Genomic DNA, 13,625 nt, shown 5'->3' with positions numbered 1-13,625 from the left:
AAGCCACACACACACACACACACCACACCACACACACACACACACACACCACACACAGCCACACACACACACCACACACACACACACACACACACACACACACACACACACACACACACACAACACACACACACACACACACACACACACACACACACACACACGAGCGAGGCTGAGGGGAGGACAGCTCATAATAACGTCTGAAACGGCGCAAATGGGATGGCATCAAACACATGGAAACCATGTGTTTGATGTATTTGATACCATTCCACCAATTCCACTCCACGTCATTACCACGAGCCTGTCCTCCCCAATTAAGGTGCCACCAACCTCCTGTGACACACACACAAACACACACACACACACTCCCCCGCCACCTCCTCTCTCTCAGGATAAGAATTTGAACTCTTGCTCTCCTCCAGTCATGCCCTGTCTTATAGTGGACTTAGCTAGCAATAGCACGTACACAACCGACCCTAGCATGGACAGAATGGTCAGTGGTGTGAGATGGAACAGAGTAAATAGGCATTTCAACGTCATAGCTTTAACCGGTGCTAACTTGTGTATTATAAACTGGGTGGTTCGAGCCCTGAATGCTGATTGGCTGACAGCTGTGGTACATTATATCAGACCGTATACCACGGGTATAACAAAGCATTTATTTTTACCCCTCTAATTACATTGGTAACCAGTTTATAATAGCAATAGGGCACCTGAGGGTGTTTGTGGTAAACGCCACGTTGCGTTGGCCTAAGAACAGCCCTTAGTCGTGGTATATTGGCCATATACCACACCTCCTAGGGCCTTATTGCTTAAATATTGGGGGTCGGTAGGTTGACCTGGCTTGATATGTTTTTCCTGAGGGATCAGCTGCATGTCACTCAGGTCTGCAGCAGATACAAGATTTGCTCTATCCCTTGACTCAAACCCAATAACATAGTGCCATGCCCTTTGGCATTTGCAGTATCTTAATTATTTAATATGTGTGTGTAGCTTACAGAGTTCACATCTATATACATTTATCTTATTTTTAGTTGGCCAAAAGGTTGATGAAGTGATGGCTGGATATCTTTTTAGCAATGTCCGATATAGAACACGTGAGGTGCACCATAGGGACAACAAAATATGCAACTATGTGCAATGAAAACCAATGAAGCAGAAATAATTGACCTATTTGGCGGTTGACTGGCATCGTATCACTTCTACACTGATAAATAAGACATGCAATATTTTGATTAGTTTTATTGCTGATAGTCGGGAATGTTTTTCTATGCCAGTCTTGGCCGAGAACCTGAACTATGCCAAATGAAAGTTTAATTTGATACCCGAATTTGGCGTGCCTGAAACGCTCCTCTTCAATCTGTCTCCGTCCACGGGGGGAGGTGCTGAAAGACTAATAGCGCTTGCTGCCTAGCTCTTAAGCAGGAAGGCACCCTTCACGTTTCTCTACAGCGGCTCTCTCGCGGCACTGTATATCTCTCCGGCTGCAGAAAACATCTCATTTCTCCAGCTTTAAATTAGGTTTATCAATATTTTCTAAAAGCTATGTATTTTTAAGTTTGCTTTGTTTTAGCAACAGATCCTTCCATTTATTGATTTATGCGGTGAAGACACTAAAATTAAATATGCAAATTATTATGTGACGTCATATCGCTGCATGAGGTCGCAAGAATGTTTGGGGGCCACTCTTGTAATGCATTTATTTTTTWATTTTTTTAATTGCTGTTGGACAAGATCATTTCGAGTCAGCCTGGTAATCTCCATACACCTAATTTATCTCTCTCCGCCCGTAGGCAAGTCATGGCTAAGGCTAACGGTATGGGAAATGTCCAGAGGGCTCAAGTCAATTCATAAATATCCCCATAGCTCATGTATGAGAGCAGAGCAGTGATCTACGCACAATGAGTATACAAAATATTAGGAATATTGTTTTGTACATTAAGAACATCTTCCTAATATTGAGTTGCACCCACTTTTGCCCTCAGAACAGCTTAAATTCGTCGGGGCATGGAATCTACAAGGTGTCAAAAGCGTTCTACAGGGATTTTGGCCCATGTTGACGCCAATGCTTCCCACAGTTGTGTCAGGTTGGTTGGATGTCCTTTCGATGGTGGACTATTCTTGATACACACGGGAAACAGTTGAATGTGAAAAACCCAGCAGCGTTGCAGTTCTTGACACACTCAAACCAGTGCACCTGGCACCTTCTACCATATCCTGTTCAAAGGCACTTAAATATTTTGTCTTGTCCATTCACCCTCTGAATGGCATACATACACACTCCATGTCTCAATTGTCTCAAGGCTTAAAAATCCTTCTTTAACCTGTCTCCTCCCCTTCATCTACACTGATTGAAGTGGATTTAACAAGTGGCATCAATAAGGGATCATAGCTTTCATCTGGATTCACCTGGTCAGTCTATGTCATGGAAGGAGCAAGTGTTCCTAATGTTTTGTACACTCATTTTATGTCCTCTGAGACATGATGCTGAGGAGAGCAGAAGTGCAAGCCATATGTCATATACGCTGCAATACGGGCCATATGAACACTGATCTCATCATATACATTGTCATGCTGTCATGGCATTTATTGCTGATGATGTCATAGGCTTTGTGACTTACAGTGACTCTGGTCATAAAGTACACACTTCATGTTATTGCAGTTCATCTCAAACAGAGACACTCAAAGTGCTGCTGAGTGTTTTAGAGAAATGAGAAACCACAAAAGGTAATAATTTCCACAAGATAAGACAGAAAATGACAATTTTCCAAACTGTCTCATCATGGATTCGTGGTTTTATATCATAGTCAGCTTAACAGCACTCTTTTGTATCTGGTACTATCACGGTTTCACCAAATGTTTGGTTTAGAGGTCACCATTTTTACCTAACAGTGGCTTCGTTGACAACTTTGACTCTCTCTCTCTCGTAACATTTCCAGAGTGAAACGTGTCTTCAGCACCTGCCTCTGTGTTATATAAGAGCCTGAGAATGAAATATGGGCAGTGATATAGGATGATGTAGAGATGTTATGTGATACGGTATGGAGATTGTTGTGTCAGGGATGATGTAGAGATGTTATGTGATACGGTATGGAGATTGTTGTGTCAGGGATGATGTAGAGATGGTTATATATATGCCATTTAGCAGACACTTTTATCCAAAGCGAATTATAGTTAAGCGTGCATACATTTAATGTTCGGGTGGTCCCGGGAATCGAACCCACTATCCTTCATTGTAAGTGCCAAGTTCTATCAACTGAGCTACAGAAGATCACTTATTAAGTGGAACTGTATATAGTAGGAAGTGACTAGCATAGATTCGTTATGAGAAGGGTGGGGGGCACCCAATCATAATCATCTGTCTCAAGGGCACTCCATGTTACTGTAACATAAACAATCAATGTACCATTTTACAATCATCACCACATACATCAATGGTTTGAAATGAACTTGTAGAATATCAATAGAGGCCTTAATGATGGAGCGTGAGCTTTAAATTGAACCAAGTCTTGATCAGGCTCAGCAGCCTTTTGATAAATGGTTAGTATCCTGCATTAGTTCAGATGCTTGTTATATTATACATCATAATCTGGGAGGCCAGATGCTCACCTTCAGGGAGCCTTGCATGCTTTAACTAGAGCACATCACACATTCCGGCATGTTTCATTATACAGCACTGTACACTACCGCTTGGCGCTAAAAAGTAAGCTAAGCCCACTGAGGTATACATCACTTATAATGGGGACAATGACGTTGCTCAACTCGGGCTGAAACAAATGTGCGGCCAAGTGGAAAGCCCAACCATCGTGATAAATACAGGCTGGAGGACTGCTACAGGCACGCTACAAATTAACTTTAGGGCCAATGCCTACAGCACCTCTGTCTGCCCTGCTGTGATTCAGTGGCTGCCTCAGTCTGTTTAGCTATCTGCTTTCCATCTGGTTTAGGTGTGCTTGTTTGACTCGTCTCCTCCACCACTGCTGAAACCCAGTCCCTAAACTGTAGTCCAGCTGGGATCTGAGTTTCCAAACAAATGAATAATTAAAGTCAGTTTTTGGAAAAGCAGTTATAAACTGTTTCACTGTTTTTTTTGCAACGGTGTGAATCCCTTTTCTCCAGCAAAGTGATGGTGGATTTATTCCCCGAAAAACCACTGGTGGTCCGCTGACTCCACAAACAGCTAGCGGCAGGTCCTCCCATCACTCCCTCTGTGTTGGGTTTTTCCTTCTAGTTGACCTCTCAAGCCAAGAAGCACTATGTCCTGTGGCATCAGGGTCTAACAGACACCCACAGGAGCCACTTACACACTGATCCCTGGCCCCTAGAAACCCAGAGGGAACCAGTTAAGACTGGATACACTGTAACAGACTTACACACATAGATGCTACTCCAGCTCTGTTAAAAATAGATTCTCTCTTCCCATGACCTGTCCTTCACCACAACCCTTGATTATCTCTGTAATGTCGCATGGTGGATGCTACAAGGCCCTCTGGAATGTGAAATGAAGAAATGGGACAGAAGAAGCCCTGCATCAGGTTGTCGTGATGTGAATTGATGGTGACATGTAGCAGAGGAATGTCCATACGGTTTGTGCTCAGGAAATAATTGCTCCCTGGCCATGACTAAGGGACTAGTTGGGGACAGTATCTAGAGGCTAATTAGACAACACTGGGTTTAATTAGCAAGACTTCGTCTCCATCATTTACAATGTTGATTTCAATCATCTCTACACAACACACATGACATTTACGGTCGGGAGGTCACAAGCTTGCAACAAATGTGACATGTTTGACCACAGAGAATACAGCAGTTCCCTGTTTCTCCTTCTACTAATACAGTAAAGCTCAAATGTCACTCTTRACATGCTAAATAATACTAGCAATCTTTCCGTCAGGCCTCTATAGCCTGTCAGTCGTAGCACATGATGGAACACAACGAAGGAATCTCCTTACTCAGCAGCTGCAGCGGAGGCATGTGCAGGGGAGACCAGTCACTGTTGCTCTACAACCCGGCCAGCAACACTGGCTCACTGGGGTTAGGCACATTATATCACCCATCTGAGCAAATAAGCACGGTTCATTGGGCCACGTTGAGAGCTTTTTGGAACCTGGCACCATCACATTACAGGCAGCTGCTGAAATATAGATCTTGCCTTGAGAAAAGTCTTYYGTCCAGCCGATGATTCACACCCTACACTGGTCTGTTTGGTGTGAAGCCTGTGAATGTAGCAAATTGTGGGYAAAAAATAACAGCTGGCTACATTAAGGTGGTGAAAAGCTCAATGAAAGTGCTGCACTGAGATCAGCCATATGTGAAAAATGACTGCACGGACATCATTTGTATGCACAAGAGGCAAGTGTACTCTGAGATTTCCTGTACGCTGAGAGAACTATACAGAGGTCAGCTTAATGTAAGATAGGGGCTGTACTGATATCAGTCTGATGTATGTGTGAGAGAGGACTAGCGATCAGCTGGATGAGAAATTAACCTGTACAAAAAAAMGACCTTAATATACATGGTGAAGACATGGACGACAGCTCTACTGGCCACACAATGCAGCGTTTTATGTAAACAACCTTATTTACTCTACCAAGAAGAAATGTCTACATTTATACTWGCCCAACATTTCACTTCATATTGCCATAGAAGTGGAATCTGAGATGGCATGGTGATAAAGTTTGACTTAGGACAAAAAACAAAAACAAAACGTTAAAAAAAAGAATAATACATGAAAATAAATTCTCATAACATAACCAACTGCCTTAAAGTGAACATTTGAGTGTGAAGGAAGCAGGCTCCACCCACCCTGSCCCCTGATGATGGTTTAAATGTTAATCCAGCTGTGGTAGATGCCTACAGGCTGGCACTGTGTAAGACAGAACACACAGTAGTTGTGCCAGAAACCAAAGAAGAAGCACATACTCAGGGATTGGTGCAAACTGAACATCGCCGTACACCCTTCATTATTCATGTGCTCTGAGGAAAGGCTCCATACATGCATCCAAGATGAACTCACTGCTAGGTTACATCCCTATAACCCCTTCCCTGGGCCTGGCCTGCTCCTTCCCTGGGCCTGGCCTGCTCCTTCCCCGGGCCTGGCCTGCTCCTTCCCTGGGCCTGGCCTGGCTCCTTCCCTGGGCCTGGCCTGCTCCTTCCCTGGGCCTGGCCTGCTCCTTCCCTGGGCCTGGCCTGCTCCTTCCCTGGGCCTGGCCTGCTCCTTCCCCGGGCCTGGCCTGCTCCTTCCCCGGGCCTGGCCTGCTCCTTCCCCGGGCCTGGCCTGCTCCTTCCCCGGGCCTGGCCTGCTCCTTCCCCGGGCCTGACGTGCTCCACTCACACAGTCATACTAAGCTCCTCCAACAGAAACTCTCCATAAAGATGCAGTACAGGTCTACTAAGTGACTCTTTCTCTACTCCACCAGGCTAAAGTAGAGATACAGATGTAGGATCTTAAGTTGAGCCAGTTTGCTACAGCAGGTAAATAATCCTYCAGCAACAGGGAATTAGAATTATMTTGTGGATGATAATTAATGGTACTTTTTGTAGGAGTTGATACATTTTTCTTAAGGCGAAATCAAGTCTGTCATTTCAAAGTGAAAATTACAAACTACAGGAGCCTTTTTAAACACAATCCATGTCTCGTRTCAAGCCTTAAAAATCCTTCTTCAACATGTCTCCTCCCCTTCATCTACACTGATTAAAGGGGATTTGACAAGTGACATCAATAAGTGATCATAACTTTCACCTGGATTCACCTGGTCAGTCTATGTCATGGAAACAGCAGGTGTTCTTAATGTTTTGTACACTCAGTGTAGTATGTTTGTGCTGTGAGCATTTCGAAGTGTGAATAATGAGTGTGCCTCATAGGTGAGCGTTGCCCCTTAAGCCCTACACCCTCCCTTGCATTTAGACTTTGATGTGATGGCAGCGTTATGACACAGCAAGTGCTGCTCCTGGCATGGGTCCAGGGCACAGACCATAGAACTGGACACAACCTGTTGGTTTTAGCCAGTGGAAGATCGCTGAGTTCTTACTTTAAGTAAAACAATCATGATTATGTAAGGCTTTACAGAATGACAGATCCCAAATGCTGTACATTAACCACGTCTCAACTCAGAGGGCTCTGGTCCCATAGAATCTGACACTATTTTTCACAACCCTCCAAGTCATTGGAGTGATAGCATAAGTAKCTTTAACWTTAAAATCATCCATGACGAGTTACAGGTGCTAAGACTAGTAGTTGTAAAAGTAGTAGTGGTAGTGCATTGGTAGGTAACGACGTAAACAATGCCACTTCATATGAACGTGGCAATGTGTATGTTGTCTCATATATCATGCGCAGGAGAGGCTCTAACAATGGGGATTTCAAACCACCCGTTGTATAACTCTCCATACATCATGTATGCATTTTAGACGTTCCCGGAGTCATTAGAGAGTATAGGTCGGAGCACTAGCTGATTAGGACCCTGTCAGTAAGATCAGTGGGCAATGCGAGGCTGATCCACTATCATTAAGAAGGCTAAGCCAGAGTACAAGTGTATCGTCGACCTCCATCTGAACAGAGGTCCTCTTGTCTGAGCTGAATTCTGCCATTGACTGAGTACTGCCCACCCAGCACGGAATATAAATGTGCCCCTCTTCTTGGATGCGAGTGTGTGCATTCGCTTGCATAGTCACAATGCACACTCCTGTGATACCAATACCAATACACACTCCTGTGATACCAATACACACTCCTGTGATACCAATACCAATACACACTCCTGTGATACCAATACACACTCCTGTGATACCAATACCAATGCACACTCCTGTGATACCAATACCAATACACACTCCTGTGATACCAATGCACACTCCTGTGATACCAATACCAATACACACTCCTGTGATACCAATACACACTCCTGTGATACCAATACCAATGCACACTCCTGTGATACCAATACCAATACACACTCCTGTGATACCAATACCAATGCACACTCCTGTGATACAATACCAATACACACTCCTGTGATACCAATACACGCTCCTGTGATACCAATACCCACTCCTGTGATACCAATACCAATGCACACCCTGTGATACCAATACCAATGCACACTCCTGTGATACCAATACCAATGCACACTCCTGTGATACCAATACACGCTCCTGTGATACCAATACCCACTCCTGTGATACCAATACCAATGCACACGCCTGTGATACAATACCAATGCACACCCCTGTATACCAATACCAATACCCACTCCTGTGATACCAATACCAATGCACACTCCTGTGTACCAATACCAATACCCACTCCTGTGATACCAATACCAATACCCACTCCTGTGATACCAATACCAATGCACACTCCTGTGATGTGTATGTTTTATATGTGTGACAATGAGGGTGTATGTTGATGACAGTGATCAATATTAAATATTACCTTTAAAGAAATCACACAGGTCAACACATGATATCAAACATACCTCAATCTATTTCACCGGTATGGCAGAGGGATCTCGCATGCTCACACTAAGAGCACATACAACCATTATCTATCAAGTGAAAAAAATCTATCAATCCCTACGTAGCCAAAGGGCTACCGATGGGCGCAATTAATTCCCTAAATGGTTCCTCCACTGGTAAGCAGCACGACTGGCCCGACTGATATGCCCCAGTCCGCCCGCCGTAGCCTATCATTTGATCATGTCATGATTCAAATCAAATCGGATGCTGACCATCTTGGTTCCATTTTATTCTCTGGTAAAACGGAAAGACACGTCGGCATCGCGGGTTGCTCTGCGGATATTAGCCAGCCATAATGTTAGCGTCAAAACCTCAGGAGGCGACATCTTATCAACAGGCAAAGGCCACTGAAATAGCACACTATTGAAACGAAGGAAAACATTTGTATTACAAATTCGCATGAAGGTTTGCCAACTAATTTCCCAACGGTGACAGTGCGCCAGGATCGATTATGCGAAGGAGCTATTGTTCCAACAGCGTCACACGGATGCTTGCGCACACAAAAGCTATAGGAAATCCTGAAAATTATTTAAAAAAGGGAGGAATAGGCTTACCCAAAATATTCCCAGTAAACGTGAGAACGCGAGGGTCTCCCTTGAAGATGCGTCTGGTTTTCTCTCTTGCTTTTTTCGGATGATGTTTTACGCCATTTCTTTTGCAAGATTATTTCTCATTAAAGTGAGGTGTCGCAGGTTTTCGTACATCAATTCACCTTCTCGGTGTCGGTCTGTCCCCCCTTTCCCAAAAAAAGAATACCTCTTAATGCCCCCTCCTCCTCTCTTTCCTCTTTCTGACAACACCCTTCTCTCTCTCCCTAGTCGACAGATAGATTACCACATTTTTGAGTTCGTAAGAAAAAGGCAGAGAATAAAATAAAACAATAATAAAAACAAATGCGTGTAACGCATTAGCGTAAACTCAAAGCAAAGGATGGTCGTCTCCTCTCCTTTCCATGGTGATACATTTCCACGGTGCCTCCCTCTGTTGTGAGAAGGCCTACATTAACTCATTATTTAAATTAATAAAAGAAAGACGCTCCAAACAGGGTGTCAGACCTCTCCTTTGCGTACTTGCGTTGTCGCTCTGCTTTACTTCTTCTTTGATGTTTTATATCGGCTACAAAGGGGAGCTATGGATAGATCATCCGTTTCGTTGTGGCCTCGTTTGGCATATCATAATGACTTTTACAGGATTGTAATGATGTTAATTATTTTGCAGCCCCGACAGATCCATCAATGCCTCACTCGTGAAGATTCTTCGGTTAGTGCCTGAGAAGAGATGCTGTGTCTCATCTCTCTCGCACACACACACTTCTCTCTCTCTCTCTCTCTCTCTTTAAAACACTCACGCTCATTCGAATTCACTCAAAGCTACCGCAGATTGAGTGCGTGTCCCATTTTTGCCATCGGTCGCTGCTTGCCACATTATGTTAAAATTCTCTCTTGCAGTGATACTTATTTATGAATAGACAGGAGGAGGCATTATTGTCAGCCGAAGCCATTCTATATCTGTGAAATCATCTTAAAGAAAGTATTCTGTTTTGACCTCACTCGGCGCAGTGTTTCCATTATCGAACGAAGTATTTTTTTTCAGATGGAGATCTGCATCAGGGTGACGTCAGAAATTGTTAAAGCCATAGAAACAATTCCCTTCTCCCTCATCGACAGAGAAACCAAATGAGATGGCCTATGTTGCACCGGGTCTCGGTATCTTGAAATACAGCATCTGTATTCTGTATCCAATGACTTCAATGAACCATGCTACTGTGATGTGTCGTTCAGTCCTGAATGTGTTGTCGGTATAGGGCAATGCAATAGAGGGAGCTGGCTGTTGTGGAGTAGCCTTTACCTATGATGCCAGAGGTTCACCTCCGTGCCATTTGGCACCTTATCTAGAAAAATAGACAATGAGAGATAGATAGGTACTCCATATGATTCTTGGCTGGTGTGTCAGTGTGCTGTTACTCTGTAGCAAGCACATCTCAGATGTCATGGTCAAATGATAGAGGGGGTGGGTGCTGGTGTGCGCAGGGGTCTGTGGCCACTCATCACAGGTAAGGGCAGAGCAGAGGACTGACAGAGGAGAGAGCCGGCAGCTGCAGGTGCATCATCCGCTGTGTGACTCCGTGTGATTAACCAGAACAACAAAGCAGAAGAGCTGCCCAAACCAGCCCCAGGTGTGTGTGTTCACGTGTGTGTGTTTGTGTGCACGTGTGTGTCCCGTGCATGTGTGTGTAGCTACCAGGAGGTCAGATTGTGTAGGTTAGGCCAATAATGCTCCTGAGATCTATAAGTTGACAATAATTAATCGACTGTGCATACAAACATGTCCAAATGTATGTAGTTGTACATGTGTGGGTTTGATGCCTAGTTATGTTAGACAATAGCTTGCAGGGTTGTAAATGCTAAAAAAAGGTTGTAAATGTTAAGAAAGGTCACACACACGTACTGTATTGTACTGCACACACACACACACACACATGTCAATAACTTTATTTAATGCATATAATGAGTGTGTGTGTGTTGGTAGAGAGATGGTGTTTCATGTGCCATACTGTGACAGTAATGTCCGAGCATTGGTGTGGTCTATACAACGTGTTGTATTGGGTGTGCTTTCCAGTCAAGGCTCTGCTTACAGTGTTCTCTGACCAGGTGCTAATTGGAGCCAGTGGCAAAAACCCATCAGTTTGTTTCCATCGACTTTGAGGCAGGAGCACAAAGCACTCTAATGAGCACCTAATTATTGACCACTCTCTATATAGCCAAGACCACAAGAAAGGACAGTGCTGTTGCACACACACACACACACACACACATGGATGGGTATGCACACACACACAGACAGATACAATATTAATTCTCTGAACAGAGAACATAGCTCTGAACAGAGCTAATGTGGATAAGGATCCAGCGTGGTGTTTCTCTCTCAGTAAATAACTACTGTGTGAGTGCAACCCTCCAAATCAAATCAAAGTTTATTGGTCGCGTACACATATTTGCAGATGTTATCGCAGGTGCAAGGAAATGCTTGTGTTTCTAGTTCCAACAGTGCAGTAATATCTAACAATACAATACATAGATTTTTATATATGAGAAATATCAGAACGAGCAATATCAGAAAATGTCCTGAATATATATTTATATTTATACAGTATATATCTGTTTGTATATATGGTGTGTATAGACAGTATGAATAGAAAAGGTGTTTGCAGCAGTAGGATGAGCCTTGACTAGAATACAGTGTATACATATGAAGTGGGTAAAACAGAATCTAAACAATGTTAAAGTGACCGGTGTTCAATGTCTCTATATACATGGTGATTGACGTGGGAGGGGAGAGAAGTGTGGGAACGTCAACATGGCTTTGAACCGACTCAGTGTGTTGAGTAGTAGAACAGCGCTCTCTGTTGGACATAACTTGTTAGTGTACCCACACACAGAAAATGTATAACATAGAGGGAAATTCTGTGCATGACAAATTAATACAATTGCACTACACTACAGTTAGATGAGAGTATTTCTCTTTTTCAGTCTAAGATTTAAGTTAAGTATTATCCAATTTACTCTGTACATTAAGTTTCAATTAAATAATCATTGTCTATTTCAATTACGTTGTAACGGCTGTKGTAGTCGTTCTCCTCCTCAGACGAGGAGGAGCATGGATCGGACCAAGATGCAGAGAGGTTACTGTTCATTATTTAATGAAAAAACAACAAACACTTCAAGAGACAAAAAACCAACAAACGTGACAAACCCGAAACAGTCCTGTGTGGCCCAAACACAAACACAGGAACAAACACCCACAAAACACAAGTGAAACCCAGGCTGCCTAAGTATGATTCTCAATCAGGGACAARGATTGACAGCTGTCTCTGATTGAGAATCATACCAGGCCGAACACAAAATCCCAACATAGAAAATCAAACCTAGACCAACCCACCCAACTCACGCCCTGACCAACTAAAACAAATACAAAACAAAGGAAAACAGGTCAGGAACGTGACATACGTGCAGATACATTTTCTATAAGTTATCATTCTTAGGGTAGGCCTTAATGTTTAGAATCAAATATGGCTCACCAGTCTACGGCGTGTAGGCCTCTTGTCCCAGTGGATAATAGGGGAGCAGCTGTGGTGCTCTTTATGTTCGTGTTGTGGTGTCTTCCACTGTATCAGCCTGGCTGAAAGATCTCTTGTCTTTTCTACACMTAGAAACAATGAAATAGACTTTGAGAGGTTGTCCTGATAACTTTTTCTGGAGATGGCAGCCTTTAATTTCATTTTTTAACATGTCCTTCTATTGATCAGGAGTAAGACATTTGGCCAACAGGGAATATGAGAGAGTTTTGGAGGGAAGGGATAGTATGTTGTGATATTTTTTATTCATTTTTGTGTATGTATATGTGTGTATGTATGTGCACATATGTTTTATTTTATTTTTGTATGTATGCTGCTTTTGTTGTTAAGGGGAGAGAGGTGTTTCCATAATTATAGGCGATAAAACGATGTATCTATTCAATTTGTAATTTGTATTTCTTTATATGTCCAATAAAAATAAAAATAAAAATAAATAAAATATATATATATATACACAGTCGTGGCTAAAAGTTTTGAGAATGACACAAATATTAATTTTCACAGTCTGCTGCCTCAGTTTGTATGATGGAAATGTGCATATACTCCAGAATGTTATGAAGAGTGATCAGATGAATTGCAATTTATTGCAAAGTCCCTGTTTGCCATGCAAATGAACTGAATCCCCCAAAAACATTTCCACTGCATTTCAGCCCTGCCACAAAAGGACCAGCAGACATCATTCTCTCGTTAACACAGGTGTGATTGTTGACAAGGACAAGGTTGTCAACAACCTTGTTCATCGATATTTTGGGTCCATGGCCAGGAAACTCCCCAGACCTTAATCCCATTGAGAACTTGTGGTCAATCCTCAAGAGGCGGGTGAACAAACAAAAACCCACAAATTCTGACAAACTCAAGCATTGATTATGCAAGAATGGGCTGCCATCAGTCAGGATGTGGCCCAGAAGTTAATTGACAGCATGCCAGGACGGATTGCAGAGGTCTTGANTCAAGCATTGATTATGCAAGAATG

General features: G+C 43.1%; 1 pseudogene; it reads right to left on the bottom strand.

Annotated features, from left to right (window-relative positions):
* The window catches only part of LOC111964130 (neuroligin-2-like), a 118,815-nt pseudogene extending 108,737 nt beyond the window's left edge, over positions 1-10,078 (bottom strand).
* Positions 10,079-13,625: the final 3,547 nt, after the last annotated feature.

The sequence above is a fragment of the Salvelinus sp. IW2-2015 genome, linkage group LG5 (assembly GCF_002910315.2).
Source record: "Salvelinus sp. IW2-2015 linkage group LG5, ASM291031v2, whole genome shotgun sequence".
Taxonomy (NCBI): Eukaryota; Metazoa; Chordata; class Actinopteri; order Salmoniformes; family Salmonidae; genus Salvelinus; species Salvelinus sp. IW2-2015.
Note: the sequence above shows the minus strand (reverse complement) of the source record. Positions and strands in the feature narration are given on the sequence as shown.